The 25,774-nt window shown below is 39.0% G+C and overlaps 1 long non-coding RNA gene across 1 annotated transcript; it reads right to left on the bottom strand.

Moving 5' to 3' along the window:
- Window positions 1-227: 227 nt before the first annotated feature.
- LOC147579530 (uncharacterized) lies at window positions 228-25,271 on the bottom strand. The gene is made up of 3 exons (XR_015253184.1): window positions 25,182-25,271; window positions 3,065-3,626; window positions 228-514 (listed from the first exon to the last, which is right to left on the bottom strand). It is a non-coding gene; the product is annotated as an uncharacterized LOC147579530 (long non-coding RNA).
- Between the last annotated feature and the right edge of the window lie 503 nt (window positions 25,272-25,774).

The following is a 25,774-nucleotide window of genomic DNA, read 5'->3' as shown; positions in this document are numbered from 1 at the left end:
TGGTGCATTCTACATATCCTGAAATCATACTAGATTGGAAATGATTGAAGTACTCCAGACACTTTTCTGAATTTCAAACATAGTCCCCAGAGTTATACAAAACTCTGGAAATTTTTCTGCCCAAATCATCATCTGTAGATTTACAGAGTGCCCTAATCATTGTATAGTCTCCCTTGCTTCTGGTAAGGCAACTTTATTGCTGTCTAACAAACCACTTCAACACTTAGTGGGTTCCCAAAATAATCATTTTATTATCTTTTGCAAATCTGTGATTGATTTCTCAGTTAGGTAATTCTTCTGGTCCATGTGATGTCATTTGGTACTACAGCCGCTGGGCATTTCAACAAGCCGGAATGTCTAAGCTGTCTGTCACAGAAGTGGTAGATGTCTTGAGGGTGGGGGTCAGCTGCATGGCTGGACTTTTTTCTGTGTGTGTAGTTTCAAAATCGTGATTCTTCCTGTGGCCTTTCCACATGGCCTCTCCATAAAAGTAGCCCAGCTTCTTAGATGGCAGCTGAACACTCACAAAACAACAAAAAGAAAAAGTTATCATGTTTTGTTAAGGTTTAGATCCAGAACCACCTCAGATCATTTAAAGCATTTGCATGCCAGCCCAGTTTCAAGGGGGAAGAAAACAAATTCTGCCTCTAGAAGGGAGTAAAGACAAAAAAAATTGTTCCATCGTTAGTCCATCATAGGAAGGCATTCAAGGTCAAACCAAGAGCATTCGCCTCAATGCTAAGGAGAGACAAAGCACATTGTCTTTGAGAGCTTGGGTGTGGGAGGTGAGGAAAAGAATAGCGTGAGACTAGTCCAGAAAAATCCATGGTAATACAGGCCTCATTGAGTCTGTGAGACTTTATTATAGATGATTTGAAGGAAGTCATTAAAGAATTTGAGACAGGGTGGTTAAATAACTAGATTTTCAATTTTCGCAGGTTACGCTGGCTAGAATGGGAAATGGTTTGACAGAGAGTGGGACTGGAAGTAGAGAGACCATTCAGTAAACCACTGTGATAATATGGGAGGGGGGTGGTGGTTTCTTAGAATAGGGTGGGAAAGTGGAAATGGAGAATTTTTCTGCTTCAAAAGATATTTAAGCAATATAATCAACAGGACCTTCTGATTGTTTAAATGTAAGTATACCAGTCTTTGGCTTGAATCACTAGGTAGCTGATAATTCAACAGGAAACCTGCAGAAACAGGTTTGGAAGGGAATAATCATTAGTCCTGTTTTGGATTTGTTGTGTTTAAGTTCCTGTGAGATATCCAGATGAAAATGTTAAGCAGGCAATAATCTACTTGAGTTTGGAGCCCCAAAGAAAGGTCTAGGGTGTAGAGAAATGTGGTGGATGCAAACAATGAAATATAAAGTGGTCCAAATTGTAACAGATTCACAGTCAGTAGCCTAGTGGATCAGATACCTTTGGGGGGCTGCTCCCTAGTTGGTAGCTCTCACCAAGAACTCCAGTCACTGCTGGAACAACCACTTTTGCACTTAAGAGATTTGGCCAGCTACAACTTGACAGTTCCTGATCTTGATCCTTAAAACAAACCATTGTTTCCTGCCCTTCCTTCCCTTCCTTCCCTGCCCTGGGGCTTCTCAGAAGCTATGATATGGGACGTCTATGGGTATCTTCCCTGCAGGCGAGCAGGTCAATTCAAAAGTATCGGGAAATTAGTGCCTGTGAGATTCCACTTGCCCAATGGAGGACAAAAGCCAGTAGATAAGCAAGTGTTTCCCATTTTGATCCCCTGGGAATAAAATTCTGAACTTCATTTGATACAGTTCCTAAGAAGGCTGTGAGGGGTTGAGGGTCCATCATAGGGAAGAGCAGAGATGACTTGATAATCTGTCCATGTGGTGCACTTTCTTTCTCTGCTCACTCTTTTTGTCCCTCAATCAGTACTCAGGGGTTGTTCTCAAATAAACTGCACAGAAGCTTTTGTCTCAGCTTCTCTTTCAGGAGAAGTCAGTCTAAGATATATGAACAAATATTTAAAAACAAATTTAATGTTTATTTATTTTGGAGAAAGAGAGAGACAGCACATGAGTGGGGGAGGGCAGAGAGAGAGGGAGACACAGAACCTGAAGCAGGTTCCAGACTCAGAGCTGTCAGCACAGAGCCCGACACGGGGTTTGAACCCACAAACCGTGAGATCATGACCTGAGCGGAAGTTGGAGGTTTAACCTACTGAAATACCAAGGCACCCCTGGACAAGTATTTTTTAAAAATCACAATGTTGGGGCATCTGGATGTTTCAGTCAGTTAAGAGTCTGACTCTTGATTTCAGCTCAGGTCATGATCTCAGGGTCATGGGATCAAGCCCTGCATCCAGGGTCCACACTGAGCATAGAGCCTCTGTTTGAGTTGCTCTCTCTTCCCCCATGCTCCTGTCCCCCACTTGTGTGCTCTCTCTCTCTCTAAAAAAAATAATAATAATAATAAAAATAAATAAATAAATAAAAACACAATGTTGACTGAAAAGAGTAAGAAAAAAGAAATACATAGAACTGTACTATTTATGTAAAGTAAAAGTATATACACATACAACAGAAGTCCTGTATTTTAAAGGATATAAGTATATCCATATACAGATACACATACATAGGGATTTTTATATATGCACATATATGTTTATGAGACATTTCCATGTCTTTATATAAATATGTTTTTATATGTTTACATGTAAATTATGTTTATATATGCATAATGACATACGTTTTAAAGCATTACAGTGGAGATCTTTGAGGAGTTGGGGATGCAAGGAATTTAAAATAAAGGAGAGGGAAACAAAGTCATACAAAAGGGGGACTTATGATGATACCGAGTTGAGACTTGAAAAATTCTTTACTCATCTCAATACCCCTAAGGACCAATTTTTTCAATAGAAAAAGCAAGAGAGAAGCAGAAAGGTCGAAAAAGGTGGACATATTTCAAACAAAGAATATTTTATACCTAGAAGTATTCTTTAACTTCTTGATTATTTTTCAGAGGAACATACACTTAATAAGAAAATAAGAAAAACAGGAGTGATATGGGACTTTCTGGATGTCACTTACATTCGTGCTTCTCAGGCTTCTTTCTCTGCTTATGGAAGTACCGATTCCTGCTTAAGTATCTTGCTAGTCTTGATTTGCACTCTGGCTACAGCATAGAAGAGTTGAAAATGTAGAATGGGGATGTTGTTGACCTCCTAAATTCAAACCATTTACCTCATCTGTTTTTACTTATTTCATCTGCGTGTGCACGCTTTGTACTTGACCTGCTTGCTGAAAATATTGCTTACTGATGTTGGGGGATAGGACAAGGGAAAGACACTTTCTATCCTAAAATTAACAATGCCGCTTTGCTTCTTCATACATAAGCATTTTGAATTTTCATCCAGCCTCTCTGGGTATTTCAAGAACTACTATAATTATTTTGCCAGCATTTTTAAAATTTGCATTTGTTCTGCTTTTTTCTTAATGTGTGAAATGTTATCAGAAAAAGAAAAAAATCTTCAAGGCAAATGTGGCCCGTGCTTCTGGATTCATTGGTGAGATGCCCAGTTTCCACATGCTCTTTGGTTAAGTTCCTTCAAGAGTAGGGCATGTCTGGTGGTTGATTTGGCACAGATTCTATCTGCAAGAAAATGAGAGAGACTTCCGATCAAGAAAGATAATAGGACTTCCTATATCTATGGGGTGAGAGACCACATAGAGGGCATATGTATAATTTACAACAGCTCGATTGTCCTCTTGTAATTTTTCCTTGCCCCAACAAATTAAAGCCTTTTTCTGTCACCAGAATGAAGGGAAAGGAGGGGCCTGACCCTCAGTCACAGGTGTGAACAGCATGAACAGGTGAGCTGAGAGCTGAAAAATCTAAACCTCAGCAGGACTCATTCCCCAGGCAACTTGCCCCAGGGTGCAGGACTGCCATCAGGCAGGATCTCTAGTTCCAGTCACTGGCGTTTCTTGTCCCTAAATACTTAGTCACATGGCTAAAAATTTATAAGTTTCGAGAAAAAAAATTCCTTCAGCCTATTTAACATTAGAGTTTCCCTGCTAAAAGGCAGATGGCATAAGATTTCAATAAGCTCACCTGAAGTGTCTCAGACTTGCCTCATAATTGTTTCCCCCAGGGAGCACGAGACACTTTAGAGAGACAACCAGGGCTGGCAGAAAGAACAATAGTTTGTAGGAGAAGGCACTGTCAGAAATCTCATCTTTGCTGCTTATAAGCTGTATGAACATAGACAAATTTTTCATATCCTACAAGACTCTCCACATCTGTAAAAGTAGAGGTCATAGTATATATGTCTTTTAACACATAGCAGACCACCAGGCACATAGTAGGGTATTCTATTGTTATTTTTTCTTCTTACCTACAACCGCCTTGTCTCAATACCTAAAAGTTGAAGACTGCATTCCTATTGACTGAAAGCTTGTCGAAACTATTTATGATTCAGTACCTTATCGTCTCTCCTTTGGACTCTTTTTTAATAAACCCTTTATTCGTTGCATTTATGGGGGGGTGGTGGTCAACATAGTACCCTTCACACTAAAAGAGAATGAGTACGCAATGTGGATTTTTTTTTTTTTTTTTTTTTTTTTTTTTTTTTTTTTTTACTTTTAGAGAGAGAAAGACAGAAAATGAGCTGGGTAGAAGGGCCAAGAGGGGTGGGGAGAGAATCTCAAGCGGGATCCACACTCGGCACAGAGCCCAACACAGGGCTCAATCCTATGATCCTGGGATCATGACCTAAGTGGAAATCAAGAGTTGGACACTTGACTGACTAATCCACCCAAGTGCCCCTAGCAGACTTCACTTTGTAGCAGTGTGACCAAGATACATTAGATGGAAGTATAACCAAAAGAAAGAAAAATAAATAACAAATAATTTATTAGCTCTAAAATAACTGCTCAACATCTCCCAAAGAGTGGCTGATTCATTCATGAATAGAGAATCTATTTAAACCACATGTGCATGCCATTGCCTTTAATGGAATGGCCCATCCATGATATATTCTTACACGGTCGCTTTGCTATTGTCACTTCTGGCTCGGTTTCCCATGGCATACAAGTCTAGTGTCTAGTGTCTGATGTCTGATGAGTGTATCTTCAGTGATCCAGAATATCCACATAGAGTTCTGTGAGCACCCTAGATGGGGGGGGTACTTAAATATAGTGAATGGTATACCAGTCAGAAAACTGGAATTTTAGGGTGCCTACACTGTAATCCTCGTTCTTTTATTGGGTTGTATATACATTGGACAAATTACTAAATATGTCTGAGCCACGATTTCACGATCAGTAAGATGATGGCAATAACAACATCAATTCTCTAGGATAGTGTGAAGGTCAAATGGGTAATGAATGTAATTTATGCAGAGTACTCTGATCATAATATGTTAGCTATGGAAAAAAAAGAAGAAAGCATATACTAGTACAGCTGTTCCCTCAAAGCCCTAAATTCCTGTAGCAATTTAACCTGATCAGGGATCTCCTCTTCTTTGGGCTTATATCCTATGTTTTATATCAGCTTTCTTTTCTTCCTGGAGACTGCCCTAGAAATAGCTCTCCCTTAAAGTTCTTTATGTAATGTATCTTATTGGCTTCTCAAAGATCATGTATAAAAGGAAGACCTGTTTTCACTACAAAGGTGACATCTGGTCCCTCCTGGAATGAACTTTTGTGCAAGAGCAATTAAGGGTCATTGACTTGGTCTCTCCTGACACTTTGGATATATTGTCTTCAAACCCTGATTAAAATATTATAAAGGAATTGCCCCCCAAAAGAGCCAATTTTATGGCTCTCCTGAAGCCGTCAGATTTTTCCTTAGTTCTTAGTTCATGCCAGAGAGGCACTGGGGCTCATTATGCAAATTTAAATGACTTATACACAACCCAAATCACCTTAGGTTATACTAATGAGTTCTAGATAAGAAAGAATGAACACAAAATTGCATCAAGGGTATTTAGGAATAACTGCCCAACGGAAAGAATAATGAGGTAAATTGTAAAGGAGAGCTATGGAAAGATTTTTAAAATAATTTATCACACCTTCAATCATTTTTAAAAACATGTTCATCTGCTAATGCGTGGTACATCTAAACTGTATGTGTGAGTAGGAAACCTTTCAGAGTATTAAGCACCAGTGAGCTTGCTTAGGTGTGGTCTTGATTAAAAAACTGGATTTCGTCTTTTCCAGAACCAGCCTTGAGGGCAAGAGAGTCCCCTTCTACTCCCCAGAAACTGCAAAGTTGGAGAAAAGAGATTTCAGTAAGGTGATATTTCACTGTACCTAACTAAACAGGATGGAAACTGCCAATAGCTCTGGCTCTTCCAGAGGGAGGGAACTCTTCACTAACCCTATGAGTGCCCTGCCACATGGGAATGCAGACCTACATGAAAGTGCCCAGCACTCAAAAGAGCAGAAGGAACATGTGCTAAATTTATAACCAAAGAGCACAGAGATTTTTCAAAACTCTGCCCCTTCAGGAATTCTCAGTTTGGGGGTCTGCTTTAATGTTCCTCTCATAACATGTTAGGAAGGGTTCCATTTCTACGAAAAGAATCCATTTTAGAGAGTTTCCACCGAAAGAAATGTATTATCTAATGAAGTTTGAGCAGAAATGGTCGTAAATGACTTAAAACTAGTTCAGAGAGTGAAGAAACAAACTAAGCTGAGTTTCCAGGAATGGCTCCTAAATGCATACTGCAGAAGTGGGTCATTAGAGTGCTATTGCATCTACCATAATCAGAAAGCGGTAGGATTAAGAAAAAAAAAAAGTCAGGAAAACTTCCAGATCCAAGAGGACACTGTCTCAGCCTCAGTCCATTCTCAATGCATGCCCCTACTCCTGCCTCTGCCCTCATTTGACTCTTTCAAGTCCAGGACTCAAAGAGGAAATATGATTGGCAGAATCTCAAACTCACCGGGTCACTCTACCTTTAAGAGAGTGTTAGAAATAGAGGTTTTAGCCTGTCAGTCATTGTGTCCTAGAAGCCATCACACTGTGTGTTGAATGAGCAGGTTTCGTAGTATCTGCCAAACTGCCCTTGGAAACCCCAGATGGTCCTGATTTTACAGAATAGGATTCTAAGGGAGGGAGGAACAGCAGCATCTCTTGAGGGAAAGAAATAGTACAGAAGAAAATAGACCCTTCTGTGTATGAGAGGAGAGTATTTCTCCAAATGTGGATGTATACAGAAGTGCAGAAATATTTTTTTTTTGTCTTGTACTGTCTATTTCTTGTCATCTTTAGGTAGTTCTTTTCTCTGAGTTTGTTCTTATTACCCTACTTGTGGTTGTATTTGGGTATTTGTTAAGGCTAGGAAAGATGAACTTAACAGCTGTCCCTACCAGTAATGGCCTCCGCAGTGTGCCGAGCAGGTGTCCTGTACCAGGGTTCTTTCAGAGTTATTTGCAGAAAAACCTATTTGGGCACGGGAAAAATGTGCAGCGGGAGGCACTAAGGAAAAGCACTGGAACATTCTAGTGTTAGCTCATAAAGTGAAAATTTTGTGTAGTCAGATTAACCTTGAAAACTTCAAGTCACCTATAACATGTAGGATATTTGTATTTCGGCCCAGAGTCGAGTCTTTATGAACCCAAAGATTAATATCCACTGAGTTAGACCAAAAGAAGGAATAAAAGTAAAGGCTCCATTCAGATGTCTGGGCATTCAAACTACTGTCCTTTGGGAAAAATGATCAAATTCTAAGATGTGAATGGAGATTAGATAGAGACTTTTAAAATGTTTGCTGAGGGGCACCTGGGTGGCTCAGTCAGTTAAGCATCAGACTCTTGATTTTGGCTCAGGTCATGGTCTCGCAGTTTGTGAGATCGAGCCCTGCATCCAGTCTGAGCTGACTGTGTGGAGAGTGCTTGAGATTCTCTCTCAGCCTCTCTCTGTCTCTGTCCCTCCCCTGCTCATGCTCTCTCTCTCTCTCTCTCTCTCTCTCTCTCTCTCGCTCTCTCTCTCTCAAAATAAATGAATAAATAAACTCAAAAGAATAAAATGTTTGGCGCTCCTGGGTGGCTCAGTTGGTTAAGTGTCCGACTTCGGCTCAGGTCATGATCTCATGGTTCATGAGTTCGAGCCCCACATCGGGCTCTATGCTGACAGCTCAGAGCCTGGAGCTTGCTTCAGATTCTGTGTCTCCCTCTCACTCTGTCCCTCCCCCGCTTATGCTGTTTGTATCTCTCAAAAATAAATAAATGTTATAAATAAATAAATAAATAAATAAATAAATAAATAAATAAAAAACTTAAAAAAAATGTTTGCCTGAAAGGATTACTCAAATTGGTGTTTTTAAATTAAGAATGTTAATTGTAATATATGTTACTGTTTGGTATTATAAGGACTAATCAATACAAAAGAGTCAGCTCTTAGAAGTTTAGAAATGACAAAATCATTTCTAAAGTTATCATGTGCTTATGGAAAAACTACTAATTAGAATGGAGATGGAACTTAAAAAGTTTGGACATTATCCCTGATTCTGTCATTAATAACCTTAAAATAAGACATTTCCTTTAGCTTTCCATATCTTATTCTTCCTTTTGAGAAATGGGGTTTTAGCCATAGCTCCCGTCACCAAATACATTATTAGAGTGAATTTTCTAACCCCTCTGACTGCAAAGACCTTCTCCAACATGGCCATGCCACCAGGCTGCCCCTCATCCTTCATTACTTAGTTCAGTATTCACGTCTTCAGGTGACCTCCCACCTCTACTGATCCTGTAGGACATACTCTAATTACCTCTATTAAAGTTGGAACTGTTTATTTTCATTCTTCATTTGTTTATCTTCAGTCTAGGAAGTTCCTTGTGATTATTTACTGTTTCTCTACATCTTAATACAATGCTTGGTTAATTATAAATGCTTAATAAATGTACACTAAAGAAATAGAAGAGAAAATGATAGAAACTTAGGAATGAAAGGGGATAATTTTTAAATTTCTGATTCAGTGTTGAAATCTCTTTATCATATATTTTTAAAAAATTTTTAAGTTTATTTTAATTTATTTTGAGAAATAGATAGCAAGCAGGAGAGGGGCAGAGAGAAAGGGAAACAGAATCCCAAGGAGGCTCTGTGCTATCAGCACAGAACCCTATGTGGTGGTGCTCAAACTCACAAACCATGAGATCATGACCAGGGTCAAAATCAAGAGTCAGATGCTCAACCGAATGAGCCACTCAGGCACCCAATCATATTCTTGATATATGGTTTCTAGGCTTTTATATTTAATAAAATAGAAGCCCATACTTTTGGACAACTCACATTGTTACTTCTTCCTTAAATTAAATGAGGGTTTCCTTCCTTTAACCAAAAAGTATTTATCCAAGAAGATTGTGTTGGCCATGTTTTAGTTCTATTCTAGTTAATATAGGACCTTTCCGTTCACTTCAAGAAGCTCTAAAGTTAGTAAAGAAAATAGATATGAAAACGAGTAATAATTCATATTTACCAAGCTTTATATGATTAAAAAGTGAAGGTCTGTGCTGTAAGACCAAGGGGTTGCCTAAATATATTACTTCAAGTAGCACACTGAGTGATGACTAGCACATTACGTAGAAACTTCTACCAGATGGCATTCCAGATGTGTTACAGAGGAATACAAATAATAACAGTGTTTATTATATCCTAAGCACTATTCTAAGAAATTTACATTATTACATAATTTAATACTGACATAACATGGTGAGGCTCATATTAGGACACAAAGAAGCTGAGTAACATGCCCAAGGTCCCATAACTGGCATGCAGGAGGGTTGGAATGTCCACAGTAACAGTCTGGCTCTTGAGTTTGCACTCCTAGCCACCTTGCCACACTGAAAGACAGAAGCTCTTTCCCATGGGAGCTTCATGAAAAGAAAATGTCATTTTCTTGAATTATGCTATTACTTAGGCAAATGCAAAGTAGAAAAACAATATGTAGAATTTAGTAAATAAATATTCTATATGTTGGAAGTTTGAACAATTATATAAAGACAGAGATTCTCTGGGCTTTGCAAATGAACGCTGAACGGAGAGAGCATCCATATTAATTCTATTCTGAAAAGGAAGATGAACTAGGGGGTCCTGGGTTGCTCAGTCCACTGAGCATCTGACTCAATTTTAGCTCAGGTCATGATCTCACGGTTCATAATATTGAGCCCTGAGTCAGGCTCCAAGGAGCCTGCTTGGGATTCTCTCTCTCCTATCTCTCTGCCTCCACCACCCCCCCAACCCAGCTCATGTATTCTCTCTCTCTCTTTCTCCAAATAAATAAATAAATAAATGTTAAAAAATAAAAAGAAGATGAACTGAAGTAGAATCCCAACTGAAGGGAAAAGAAACTCTGGACAGAACAGGGCCACAGACAATGGTCACAGTCGCACCTACCAAATGATTGAGTCAGTGGAGATAAAGTGGGATGCATTTGCATGTATCTCACACACATACATGCATGATATATAGAGATTGCATCCATTGTTTTGAAAAATATGTATTAAATATTTCACAGCACTAATTCACTAATAGCCATGTAAAAGACCAGCATAAAAGAATGATAGGTAGCAGTCAAGATTCTGGTACCCAGAGAGGACAGGTCATGTAAGCTGCATGTCTCTTTTGAAGACTGAACAAAATCTTTCCTCCTACATGGTGTGCCACACTTTGTGACACCACATATCACACTATGTATATGTGATGTTGTGAAAATAGAGAGGAAGAAGGAGCCATTTGGAACTACAGATAAAACAAATGCATTTTCCTCCTGATGACCCTTCAAATATTATATCTCCCTGAGGCCCTTCTTTTCCAGCTTAATTGTTCTCTTGTTGTACAGGTTAATCCTTGATGGACATGATGTCTGAGACTTTTACCACCCTATTTACCCTCCTCTTAATGCATTCTCATTGGCAATATGCCACTTCAAACAACCCGGAATCGAATGCAATACAGCACATACAATGCATTCATGTGATGCCCAGAAGGCTGATTTATGCATTGACTTGGAATTCCTCACCCAGTTGTATTATTGGGGCCTAAAGTGTCTTTTACTATTGCTATCTGATGCACCGCTAGAGTAGATTGACCTTGTAGTCATTTTCACATGAATAACTATTAAACTGGGTCTCCCCCACTCTGTAACTTATTTCACCTTGTTAGGGTTAGCCTATCTTTCTGATCCAGGGTGATTATAGGCTGTTGGTTGGTAACTCTTTACAGTGATTCAATCAGCAATTCAAATTGGTAACCTTCTTAGTTTTCAGTCATTCATAAATGTGATAAGTAGATATTTACTATCAGTAAAGTCATTATTAAAAATGTCAACATGTGGTAAGTATTGCAAACATTTTTTTTTGAAACGTTTAGAGGAAAATATCATTACAAGTAAAAGGAGTATTTTGGTCTATTTACATTTAATGTAATTATTAATATGGTGGGGTTTAAATCTACCATTTTATTATTTTCTCATAGTCCTCTCTGGTTGATGTTTCTTTTTTTCCCTTTATTTTGATTTATCAAATATCTTTTAATAATTCATTCCATTCCCCTATTATTTTTTTTTATCCAAACTACTTTGTATAACATGTTAAAAATAGTTTCTTTTGGGTATATATATCTAGATTTAGATATAGATATTAATATTATACCACTTAGTGATTAATTTAAAATTTTTACAACAATTTAATTCCATTTATACCCCTTCATTCCTTTAAACTCTTATTGTGAGATAATTTATCATGAAAAAAAAAAGCTCTGCCTCCTCATGCTTGCAAATGTTCTACTGTAGGTCTGTTTTTGCACACTGGTTTTTCTCTTTATAGCTCCTTTAAAAAAAAATATGGATCATATCTTGTTGAGACTCTGGATTCTATGATCTCTCTCTGAGGAATCTGTAAAGTTTTATTCTAGTAGGTAGTTAAATTGCTGCAAATCAACTTGGACTGGTAGAAGCTTGATATTTTTGAACTTTATTAAGATAGGTCTGTTTTACTTTTGTACTTAATCCTAGCATAAATGCCTTAGTCCTTAGGTAGTACTCCTAACTCTTTTGGGATTTCAAAAATATTTACCAAGCCCCTCTAACTTTATGAGACTTGAATTCCTAATTCAATCTTCTATGTGATGTGCAGCTGCAAAAATCCCTACTAGCTCTCTTAGCCTTTAAGTGCTGTTACCTTCTTGAAGTCCTTGGTGCCTTGCTTCATGCATATACCATTCAGAATTTGAAGTATTTAAAGAGAGTTTGTATGCCAGTTTGGGGGCTTCTCCCTCTGTGACTCCATTCATTTTGGAATTCCCCTACCTCTTTTTGGAATTATCAGCTACTCTGCATCCCCAGACTTCATCCTCTTGTACATCAGGCTAATCAAACTCCCATCTGGGTCTTATTTATCCCTGGCTGGGAGAGGTTAGGAGTTCCCTTCAGGGGCAAAGCTATAGTACCAAGGTCTTACCCTCTATGGTTTCCTCCTGTCAAGTATTTAAGCCCCTCCAGTTTCTACCTGATTTTGGTCATTTTCCAGTGCTTCAAACACCTTATTTTATTTTATTTTATTTTATTTTATTTTATTTTATTTTTAATATTTATTTGTTTGTTTGTTTGTTTATTTATGACAGAGGCAGAGAGAGAAAGAGAGGGAGTCAGAGAGAGAAGGAGACAGAGAATCCAAAGCAGGCTCTGCTCTATCACCACAGAGCCCGACACAGGGCTTGAACTCACAAACCGTGAGCTCATGACCTGAGTCAAAGTCAGATGCTTAACTGAGTGAGTCACCCAGGTGCTCCAAACACCTTTTTAAGTATAATTGATATCAACAGGAAAAATAGTCCAACACAAGCTACTCTGCAATTACTGAAAATCAGAACCCAAAGATATTTTAAAGCATGTATTCATTTTTTATCTGAAAGAATGAATTATATATTTAAGGCAACAGAAGTACAGTCATACAGTATGAAGATCTGGCTCTGAATATCCATCTATCCATTCTACATCTGTGACTGTAGGCAAGTTGCTTTGTCTGTAGCCTTCATTTTCTTCCTCTTTAAAAAAAAATGGCCCTTTTCCTTGGAATGCCATGATTTTCAAAGGATATTAGTTCCTTATCCAGTCCCTCAACTGAAGGAGACCGAATTTAACATTTGGAAACAATATAAATACTACCTGGAGAGGGTAGAGCTCTGAGAGTTACTATAGCTCCCCAGGTTGCCTAACGCAAGTAAGGGAGGTGTATGAACTGTACGAATCTGATTCATTCAGTTCTACAAATAACAATGCTTACTTAGCCTTACTCATGTCTCACCCCTTGCTCTTGACTTCACCTCTTTCAGAGGAAAGGGGAAGGGAAAGAGAGATCCAGCTAAAAGTTACCTTACTCAGTAATTTTTAACTACAAGAAAAGGTGATGCTGCTGGCCTGTCTGCTATTGCTTTCATTAGATGCTCTTTGATAAAGAAGTTTAGAGAAATAGAAATTGGTGGGTGTTTTTGTTTTTGTTTTTGTTTGTTTTTTTGCTTGTTGTTTGTAGGAAAGCATAAGCCACAAAGAAAAGTATGGCAGAGAGAAGTTTAATAAAAAAGGAAGGGTTTTTTTTTCTGTTTGGATGTATCATGGAGAATTCTTCTCTTGATTGAAGCCAATAAATATGCCATGTGATTATCTTTTGGCTCACAAAGTTATTTTTCCAACTTGTGTATCGTGGTACTTTTTAGTCCTCTTAACTTGTTCCCTCAAATTAGTTGTATAATCTACTATTATAAAATACAATATTGCATCATCATTAACATTGCATATATACTAATCATCTTTACTACCAAGACAAATATCTACTTGTGAAATGTTGGATATTGAAGCTTTTAAACTAGAATTTGGATCTTTTATAAAATTCACATTCCGAAAATTTTGGAGTCTCTAGACCATGATTTTATTTATCTACCTTTATACAAAAGAAACAAATTAAAAAGGAACGTGGGAGCAAACCATGTATATTCCTACACTTACATTTAGGATTTATGCTTAAGTTTGTAAAGGAAGAGTTTCAACGATCATGAAGGGCAGTCCTGGAGTGAGGACACTACTGTGTTAGAGAAGAATCCCCCCTTCAGTTGAGACGGAAACCAGCAATGGCACCTCTCAAAAGTCTTTCCACATAAATTACTATACAAAATAAGTACCTAATACCAGATGGAAAAGGGAGGAACTTCAGGCAGGATAAATACACATGTGTGAAAAGACAGGGAGGGAGGGACTGACAGAGAAAGAGAGGGGAAAGAGTGGAGAATAGAGAATGCTGGGATTATAAAATTACTGTACTACTGGGAAGGTGAAGGCTCATTATATCATAAGCCAAAGTCTTATTAAAGAAAGACAATAGTGTCTGTTATTAGGCAGCTGAGTGTGAGTGAACCTTGATTCTGCCAGATTCTTCGTGTAATTGTGGAAATTGCTTCTCTGAGTCCTATCTGTAAAGATGGGAATAGTGTTTGAAAACCCACATATATTTCATTGTTGTTACGAGAATTAAATTATTTGACTGATGTGAAAATATGTGCCCTGATGTAGTATGGTGGAATCTCAACAGGGAGAATGCAGATGGGAATGAAATGAATGAGCCAGACTTCCAAATTCACTCTTGTTTAGACATGCGCTTTTGGCACTTTTTAAAAATTATTTTTAAAGAAAGAAGGATCAAAAAGATATTTGACTTCACCGTCTATATGGAAGAATAACTTTTTGTTTTATATAAATAGGTAATTGATCTGCACAATACAGATGTCACTAAAGTTATTTTAGCATTTTATGTATTTCAATAAACAAGTTAAAATTTCCATTTATAAGTTTTAAAGAGCAGGTTGAAAACCTGCTACAAAAGATACTTTTTTTTTTCAAATTACATGTTCCAACAAGGGTCAGATCTAAAGAGAGAGCTACAGTCACTAATGTTCAAATCCTAAGTGATGTTGCAGGTGGTAAAAGAATACATGAACTAATTCATTCACACATCCCATTGACCCAAACACTGCAAGGCTTAGCAGCATCATTCACTTGAGATGACCTCATGTGGATTGGAGCTACATGGCTCATCTCTTCATTAGCTACATTTTACTGAACATTTATTAACCTAAACAATCTTATCCACATAACCTCTTACACCTTCGTCAACAGTCCTCTAAGGCTGGTACTATTTTGTCTTCCTTACGAAAGAGGCACCTGAGGTTCAGAAAGTTTTCCCAAAGTCGCAGGATCAGCAAGAAGCATAGCTGGATTAAGAATCTCATCTTTTGTGTACCTTCCCCAAGTGGATGGTCATGGACATCTCAATCATTTCCATATTGGTTAAGAAGATCAGAGTAATACATATTGTGTGTGTTCCAAGTGTCCCACCCCGACCCTTTCAAAGTTTTATAGGCTGAAAGTATGTGAAACAGAGTACCAAGGGAGTCTTTGGTTGAGAAAGTAAGCCACAAAGTGATAGCCTCATGAATGTGTGAGTGGACGTGTACAAGTGTTGTCATCTGTGTAAATCAGGAGGGCTTCCAGATACTGTGCTTTGGTCATACTTTTGGTCATACTTGTTTGTGAAATAATTATCTATAAATACCGATCTCAAGTATTTGTTTCTGTAGGAAACTGTTAGATGGAATCCACATACTCCCCTGTCCCCCAACTTCATTCCCCATAATTGCTACCTGGACACATTGAATGAAAACCCTAAGGCTCTGTCAGCTCTCCAGAGTAAGCACTGTGAGAGTCCTCAAAGCATGTGGTCTAAGAGTATCTCTTGGGCATATTGGCCAGAGAAAGGCTTTGTCCACATCATTAAGCAAACAACATTAAAGAAGATTATTTTTCTACAGGTAGTTAATGGTTAGAATAGACACCAGGTGAGTTTTCAGGAGACATTTCAGTCTAAATTCTGGGAAAACATTACCTTTGTAGATGAGTATATGTTTGCTTACATCATACTCAACTTTTCAGCAGGTTTTTTTTTCACTCATACTTTGCAACTAACCCTCCCCCCCATATTACGTGAAGATTTCTTGTCATGCAATGTAATTTTGAAACGAAAGTAATATTGGACACATCCATAAGGTTAACTGCCAACAACTAGATTTTCAGTAAAGGAGATCAGAATGGACAAAACTGAAGAGATCGTCAAAGACTTCACAAGGCAACCATGAAGGAATAAGTTAAGGATTTCTAGTTAATGGTTTATTTTATGTACTGGTGTAGTTTCATTCACTTATGGCCCAATGCATATTTGTTGGGGGATAAAACAGTGAATTAAACTATAGGGTTTTGCCCTCTCACAATGAAGATAGCCAAGTAAATAGGCTATTACAATGCAGTAGGATACAGCCATTAATAATACAACATGCTTTGGGGCGCCTGGGTGGCTCAGTAGGTTAAGCGTCCAACTTCAGCTCAGGTCCTGATCTTATAGTTCATGGCTTTGGGGCCTGCATCAGGCTCTGTGCTGACATCTTGGAGCCTGGAGCCTGCTTTGGATTCTGTGTCTCCCTCTCTCTCTGCCTCTCCCCACCCCTCAAAAATAAATAAACATTAAAAAATAAAAAAATAATACAGCATGCTTTGATAACCCATAAGAGGGGGCCCCTGACTCAAGAAGGATGGGGTTCTTGAAGGAGTTTTGAAGAAAATGGACTGAAAGGACAAGTAGAAGATCTACTGAGAAGGAATCTATGGAAAGAAACACTTGAAGGAGAAGAGAGCTGAGCTTTGTACATGCTGTCTTTATGGTGTCTCAGCTACATACTAATAATAGCTAATGTTTCCACTGAGTGCTGAAAATGTGTCAGACAAGTTTTAAATGTTGTCTTCATTGCTCTCAACAGGCTGATGTGGTAGATATTTTTATCCCCCTTTTTACATCAAGGTTGAAATAAATATTTGTGAGTCATCACTGCATTGATAGTAATTGAAGCCACGGGAGGGCTGGAGGCTGCCCAGTGGAGATAGAAACTGGAAGAAGAAGAAGAAGGTTTACCAAATATCCTGAGGAATATGACAAAGTAGGCAGAGAATGAACAACTAAAAACATGGAAGAAAAGCAAAGAGAGTGCCATATAATGGAAACAAAGAGAAAATTCACAAAAAGAAGACATGAGTGGCCCACCATGCCAGAAGAGAAGTCAGGGACCATAACAACCAAGTCTGGTGACAGGGAGTGGGCGCCATTCTTGCAAGGAGCTAAGGACAGAAGAAAAAGTAAGGACATAGAGGCAGTGAGGAAAATAAAATTCACTCAAATACCAGGCTGAATGGAAAGGAGAGAGAAATAAAAGTACAAGAGTGGAACATGGGTTTGAGGGACTTTTTTGATTCGTTGGCATGGTCCTGTTAAAAGGTGCCAAAGGGTTCTGAAGAGGGAGGAAACTAAATCCAAGCAGGCTGGGAGGGGGAACATTTCTTTAACATAGCAGGAAGGAAGGAGAGAGAGAAAGTTGCCTCTGGATATGGGCAGGTGCATATATTTTTACCTTCTCTGTCATAATTCCTGCTCTTCACATAAGATTATATTATGGAATTTAGTCTGGTTATAGATTAGCCAGCCACAACTACCCCCACATCCTGTTGGGGTTCATGAACCCAATGATCTGTGTTTATTTCCTTTTTGTTTAGTCAATCACATACTAGTTAGTATTTACTTTCAATTATAAAGAGCATTTTTTTTATTTAGTAGTGAGCCTAAAATTAACATATTCCACACCTCATTTATTCATTTTTCTGATTTGGTCACTGTTCTTAAACATTGGGAAATGCTGTCAGGATCTCCTACCCATGTTAATCTTTTGAATTTAAGAGGGTGGTGGAAAAGTTTGGTGGCTTAGCTATAGCTTTGAAATGAACACGTCTACACCATCTTGGTTCTTGTATTGGAATCCTTTTTGTTCAGCATTGCTGCAGAAGTTATTTTCAGAACATCATATGGATTTTTCATTGAAACATCTGTGTTAACTTTTATTATCCCTGGTCTGCTTTGTAATTTTGGAAACAGATATAAAGAACGAGCAACCCAAAGCACAGTAATATAGTGGGAAGCATCCTTCATAAGTCAATTGAGGAATTTAATAATCTCTTTAGAAATAAGCTCTGTAGCTATGAGAAAAATGTGTGGGTTAAAGGCCTTCCAATTAAGAAAGGTTTCTCTGTGGATTTATAGGCTGGTGGTTCACTCTTCCTGTTCGTGTTTCCATAGCAACTGTCAGGTAGATTTTCTGCTACTTGCTAGGAAGTTGGAAATGTTGAGTCTGGTTGAGCCTTTTCAATTCAGTGAAGCTTAAATGAAATTCTTTGCAAGGAACTGGCATTTAGCCTGGGTCATTTATTCATATCTAGAAGAAAAAAATCAATTATAGTAATCAAATGTGCAAATTTTTTTATTGGGATTATTTTTGGTATATATTTTGTGCTGTAATCTATTTTTAATGCCAGGGTACTAAAGGTTTGAAGGGCTGCAGCTGGCCTCTTTGCTATCTGATGGCTTGTGGCTTTAATTACAGCCCAAGACATAGGAAAGCATGCCTTTTGCTGGTCTACTTTTGCAAGCTATAATCACCCCTGGTGATATTCAGAAGCAAACTAGGATCCAGGAGACTCATTAGGGTGAGACACATATACTGCACAAAACACAATGCAAACCTTTTATTCTTTTATTTTTTTCTGTCCCGTTGGTTATTTGAATTACATCCTGGGAAATAAATAATGTATGTGCTATTGTTTAATCTTCTTGGGAGTACAGTATCTTCATTTTTCCTTCAGATTACACCCACTTGGGCATCACTCACTGGTTCATATCAACCCACATTGACTGATGTGTGACAGCTCCATGTAGGATGGTGTCCTTTAATCCTTAAAAAAAAATCAAGACCTGTAGGTGGGTAAAGTGAGCACCATTGCCCCATATATAACGTGCATATATGCCATGGGAAGGACAGACATCTGAGGGACATTACTCAGTATATTCTTTTGTTACCATCTTTGCTTCCTGGCATAGAACTAGCAGCTCCTACAGAAAATAAGGCACAATCCTTATTTCACACTGTGGTTCTATTTATATATCAGCTCCCCTGTGGACACTTTTTATAAGATATATTATTTACAGCAATGGTTTTGAATGCATATTCCAGTTCATTTCTTTCTATCATTTGTTTCTATCGTTCATTTCTCCTGTCATTTGTATTTTTAAACGCCTTTAAATGTTTATCTTTTAAAATGCCTTTACCTATTATGGTAATGTTTCATATTATCCAGTATGATTGATTATTGGCAAAAACACAAATAAAACACACACACACACACACACACACACACACACACACACACACACACAGATTACTTTTTAAAAAGTCAGAGCTGAAACGTCTTTTACTTACTTGCCCTGCCTTGTCTTATTGTCTTCCCCTTTGGTCTGGAAAATGTGCTTTCTTCTAGTAAGCTAAATAAAAACTTTCTGAGAAAAGCAATTGAAGGTGAAGGAAGCTCAGTCTTCAGTCGCTACACTAGGAAGTAGAAATGAAGTCTCTCAGCTCTGCTCTCAGCTTTATTTACTCTAAAAGGTGGGCAATTTTCTCTTAAAATAAATCGTACTTGGAGCTGCATGGCTCCGTCCAAAAGATGCTCCTGTACCCAGGAGCAGAGAGAGAGAGAGAGAGAAGTGAGATTCTGAACATTTGTCTGGGTACAGTATACTGCAGAGGGAATGGACTTAGTTACAGAAATATATCAAAATGGATGCATGAAGGGATAAATCGTTGGCCACAGAGATCATTCTGACTCAGGCTTCGACCGTTCCGGGTAAAATAATGAAGTGAAAGCCTCTTGCTTTGGGAGAGCCCCAAGGATTAAATTTTGTCTGTCACCGCTTGGGAAAAGTGAGGCGGTCTCTGCTGCTGGTGTTTACACATTGGATCAGAGCTTTCTTGTGCCTTCTCTTCCTGCCAGGCAGGTGCCCCTTCTGCCACAAGTCCCTCTGGTCCAGCACGAGGCCAGGCTGGGCACCCGCTCATGGTTCTGAGGGGATCACTCACCCGGCCTCATGGTACTCCTTGGCTAAGTGTGGTTTTAGTTCAGTGGATGGGCTTTTCCAGGCTCTCCTGTTGTCCCTGACTTTAAAGTCCCTAGGTCCTTGAGGCCATAGCTCCTGCTGAATGTACCACTAGCCTCCACGCTAGCCTGCACTCTCTTCTAGACTTACTTCCTGGGTCTGATCGGGCCTCAGATCTACCACTTGGGTTTCACAGTGACACAGCAGCCAGAGGGCTGATGGCCAGTGTCTTACTTAGTGCTAAGAGAACTTTTTCCCAGCTTCTCACTTCTCTACTTCCCCACATTCACCCCATTATCCCATCCTGACCTCTTCTGCTTCCTTTGCTTTCCTTTGCTTTCCTTTACCCCGAGTCCTTCTGCTCGAGCTAGCTTGTCCTTCATTTTCTCTCTAACATCAGGTGCCCATTCCCTGCAGCTGGGGTCACTTCTCCCTACCCACACACCCTGAGACTTTGCTTAAATACCAATTCAATTCAGACATTAGTAAGAATCTCTCTTTAGTCCTAGCATGCTTCCATCTGATGTGTCTTCATCAGAGGTCTAAAAATAATTAGCTATGAGATGTTAGGCAAGTTTCTTAACGTCTCCAAGCCTCGGTTTCTGCATCTCTGAAATGGGTACAGTTGTACATAAATTATAAGATTGCCTTGAAGGTTAAATTAGTTAATACATGTGCAATCTGGAGTACAGTGTGTGGCACTTAGAATGTGCCTCATAAATGTTAGCTTTTATTACAGTTCTTGTGGGCTTTTTTGTTGCAAAGAACTCAAGATTTATAGTCTTTCCGTTATTTACCACCTATGTGACCTTGAGTAGGTTTTAAGAATTCACTAAGTTGGTTTCCTTTCTACTTGAAGGAGGAAGATCATAGCTGCCTTCTGGGACTGTCAGGGGCATTACCGAAGTGGAGGGATTTGTTGCATCCAGAACAATGCCCACTGCACAGTAATAGTAATAGTTTTCTTTACTCCCAAAGCACATCAACTGTCTCAACTTTTATGAATTTTCCTTACCTTTGACTCCCCATTGTTGTACCTGAAATACTTACTAGTAATCTTCCTCCACTGTACTCTTTTTTAAAAAAACAATCTCCCCTTCTTCTCTGATCCTTAGAGAAATCTGTTTGCCCAATGCCAAAAATCTTAAAATATCACAAGGCAAGCCATCTGCCCTCCAGCTGCTTCCCCCTTACAAAGCTGGGTAATATTTTTAAGAGGCTGCTTCCAAAGGCAAAAGAGCATCTTTGCTTCCTAAGGTAGGGTGGCAAGTTGTGAAGTGATTGTGTTTTACCATCGTGTGGGCAGTGAAGAGAAAGAGGGGTATCTTCTGAGCATCCCTAGCCCCAAGGAGCCTATTCCTGACTCCCAAGCATGAACGTATCCTACTGTTAGGCCTGGGAAGCACTGGGGGGTGTCCTATGTCCAATTTGTGGCCTCCTTGTCTCGGGTTCCTGTTTGCATTTCCCCCCCCCCCACCAATGCCGGATGTGGTCCTAATTTCCTTATTATGCCCGTGGTCCCTGGGAGTGCAAAATTTGAAATTGTTGTCAAATATACCCCTTCCAGATTGGCTAACTTGGAGATCAGAGCTTTCTTCACAAGAAAAGACTTTCTAGCTCAATGTGTCAGTTCCCTTTCATGTAGCTGGATCTTTCAATTTGTAGCATAACCCCTGCAGCACTATAGAGAAAAGATGATATGTCTGAAATGCTGAACCACAGTCACCCCTGCCTACCATTATGTTTCCACAGGCATTCTATAAAAAGCTGCAAAACCAAGGGGTCTGAGATCTGACACCTGAAAATGCCTGCAATCACTCAAAGGCACCCCTTTTCCTATCTCTTACTGATTGACCCCATCCCATTGTGCCTTTCAATACACAGCCCACAACTCTATATTTAGGGCGATGACCAACTGTACATACAGGCTCCAAATACTTCTCACTCTTCTCTTGGATAGCTTCCCCTGTGAGTTTGGTGTTAGACTCGGAAGAACTCCGTTCTTGTCTCAGCTCAGCCACTTGTGGTGTGATATTATACACTTTCCTTGAGCTTTCTGATGTTTCATGCCCTACACAATAATAAGCAGTAGTGACCATGAATATTGTTAAGTACTTGCTGCCTACCAGCTATTATTTTGGGTGTTTTCTGTGTGAGTGTGTATGGAGGCACCAATTCCTTTAAACCTCATCACAATATTATGGATGAGGTCCTTTTGCAAGAGAGAGAATTGAAATTCAGACCCAAACTCTTCCAGGTGGTAAGTGTGGAGCTGGAATTTGAACTCACATAGTCTTGCTCTAGAGCCTACCTGCTTAACCATGAGTTACGTGTTTGTAACATACACAGCTACAATTGAGTTTTATTATCCATATTATCTGTGTTCTATAAAGTCACTGTGAGCACTGAATTAGCAAATGCTGAGCACTGTTCTCAAGGGAAATACAGGATTGGGTTCCTGCAAGCCTCTGACCACATTTTCATCAACTCATCAATACATAACCATGTGTTATATGGGTTTCTTTTTAAACTCACCTCACTTAATATGTATTGTTGATTAAGTAACATTGAACTCACAGCCAGTGGCATTATAACTCATGCCTGAATGAAGCCTATTGAACACACCTCTGAGGCACATCACAGTTCCCTTAAGCTTGAGAATGCTATTGAGCATTTCAATAAAGCCATTTTAAACAGCAAAATCACCCAAAAAAGCACAAAATTGCAAAATATGTGCCATTAAATAGACCCCAAAAAGGACACTCACTTATATTATGAGAGCTGAAATAAGAAAGGAGAAGGTCGCCCTGCTGGACCTCAGCTGGGAATCTGTGCACATCAGGTGACTCCCAATTTTTTTGCTGTTCTGTGCATGTCCCTGAATGACCGGAAAAGCTCTGTAAGTTGTTGATTTGGAGGTTCAAAGAAATTTCAGTGGGTAGGTGAATTTGGAAATACAGAATCTGGACTTATGAGGATCAACAGTATACAGTGACCGGAAAAATAAATCTCAGAAAATCTTCAAACAAAAATAGAACTAGTAGATGTGGGTGACAGTCCAGTCCAGGTGGGGGCACCTCCATGCAAAGACCTGCCAACACAGGCTATGTTTCCCTGTCTCCCCAAATGAAAGAAAGAAAATGAAATATTCTGAGCAACTGTCCACAAATGAAATGAGCCTTTATATCCAAGAAGTATGTGTTTACCTTGAATTCTCATTTTGGAGATGTTTTCATTCATAGATATACAGCCTCGACATCTGCAACTTATATTTATCTTTCTCTGCAATAAATTGTAATGGCATATGGGTAGTAGACATTAAGGTATAAATTCTCCGTGGAGAGGGTAAATGATTGGTGGGATAAAGCGGTGGAGATTACTTCTTTCCTGTCCCACTTCTGGCTCTTGGTGTGCAGAGCTCTGGACTGTTCTGTAACCAGCACATCTGGCCATGTCTCCTCAGACATTAAAGGTAAAGAGATTTATAAACTGAGAAGTAGAGACGACTGAGCTGGAGGAAAAAAATCTGGGTTTCTGGAATGGTTTTTTTAACCTTGCTACTCCAAGATGGCACATGGGCCAGCAGCACTGGCATTACCTGGGGGAGCTTGTTAAAAATACAGAAGCCCAGGCCTTCACCCCAGACAGAGTGCATTTTTACAAGCCTAGGCATGTGTTTCATGTGCACATGGAAGTCTGAGAAGCAGTGCTTTTTGAGACCAAGCCTGGATCCCAGCTTCCATCTCTTCGTAATATTCAGCGCTTGCTAATTGTTTTCTTCTCCTCTCTGTAATCATAACTCTGGCCACAGCTTTTGCACAGTTCCAAGGTTACCAAAAACCTAGAACCCCTGTGGCTTTCTCACCAGGTCACCACTGAGTATCACACCCTTGGCCAACTTGTCCTGGCTCCTTTCATATTCATATATAAGTATATATTATATATTATAGATATTCACCCTTATTCTCAGGCACTGGTTGTGGTTTATTATCCATGACCAATACCTAAGCTGCAGTGTCTTCCATTTCAAAAAATCTCACTCTGACCTTTTGATCGACTATATGATGTTTTCCTTGTCATATATCCTAGATGTCAAATTGTGACTTTTTTAGCAATTCTGAAAAGAACACAGGTAGGAGAGTTTTTAATATTTCATTTTTTTTTAACCAAAGCTTCTATCCCCAATTTTTGCCTAACTCAGATGCCCTTGATGCTCAACACTAGGCAGTCATTAAGTATCAGAAGATTCAATGCAAATCTTAGCTTTTCCATTTAATCAGTCCTTTCTCCAATTTCCCATTCTGTAGGATAATAGGAATAGCAGTAGCCACTGCTCTATTTCACAGCTTCTATGTAAGGATCAAATTAGAAAGTGACAAATTACTTTCAGAAGCATAAAATGCTATGCAAATGTAAATTATTTTTATTACTGTTACTCCCAAGGATAACTCCCAGCACTAATGCTCTTAAAAGTCAGCAATTTACTAATCCACAGGAGAATATGCGTATATGTTCATTTTTAGGAAGGAAAATGTTTTTGGTATAATGAGTATTACACCTTTATAATCACTAGTTGAAGTTACAGAATCAGATCACATCTTGCCATTTGGATACTTGCTTTGACAGTGACTGGTAGACAATCAGAGCAGAGAGAAAGACACCCCACTTCTCTGTCTGTAATCCAAGGTTCATGCACTCCAACATGCAATGAAAGTATTTAGGCCATTTTTAATGGAAATGTCATCCTTGAAATTTATAAGACCGTCATAGAGATCAACCAACTCCCTTAAGCTTTTCTTTCAAGTTGCTTTTGCAAAGCACACTTGGTCCTTACATTAAATAGTCAGTCATGCAGCACACACAGCAACACATTTTCAAGCAAGCATATGGAGAGTTGTGATAGATAACCTTAACTCATCCGCACATTCAGAACCTGGTGGCCCCTCTGTTTTCAAAGGTTAAGTAAGATGTGTATCATTTGCAAGGCCGTTGTCTGGATAGATACTGAACATTTCAACTCCTGGGTACCCATGTAAGCACTGAACCCCTATTGGTTAAAGAGCAGAGGGATCCCTGGTGCCTAAGTCATTTCCTAGTGGTAAGTAAGTAAGGTTTGGTGGGGCATACTTACTCGTCGGAACCATTAGAATTCAATTTAGTGCCTTCTTGATTCTGGAGGGTAGAATGTAACCTGCATATCTGTCCATGTCTCCTCAAACACTAAATAGTGTCCAATGGAATGAAGTAAAAATGGAATAATGTACTTCCGCAAGCCAAGAATAGACTGGCAAACAGCCAAGTTTATCACTGGAGGTAACAGAACCCAGAAGTTGTTTTTTCTTGTTTTGTTGTTATTGACGGTTGGTCTTTTTTTTTTTTTTGTGTGTGTGTGTGTGTGTGTGTGTGTGTGTGTGTGTGTGTGTTTTACCTTTTTCTCAATACTGAAGGCACTGCTTTCTAGTTAATGCCATGTGTTTCTGGGGCTCGATATGCCCACCCAGCATGTGATTTTTCCACCCAGAAATGAGCATGCACACACAAAAAACATCCTGAAACTGCTCTTGTCTGTTCTGCAAGGAACAGGTGGATAGCATCTCCTGATGGTAGTCTTTTCTTCTCTTTTTCAGATGCTGCACACTGCTTTTATTCCAGGGTTCTGTTTGTTTTATTTTTGGTTTGGTTCAAAATGAGATGTCTAGTAAGAACTTTGTAACCATGTATTCT

The sequence above is a fragment of the Puma concolor genome, chromosome B4, assembly GCF_028749965.1.
Source record: "Puma concolor isolate L17-30 chromosome B4, mPumCon1.1.hap2, whole genome shotgun sequence".
Taxonomy (NCBI): Eukaryota; Metazoa; Chordata; class Mammalia; order Carnivora; family Felidae; genus Puma; species Puma concolor.
Note: the sequence above shows the minus strand (reverse complement) of the source record. Positions and strands in the feature narration are given on the sequence as shown.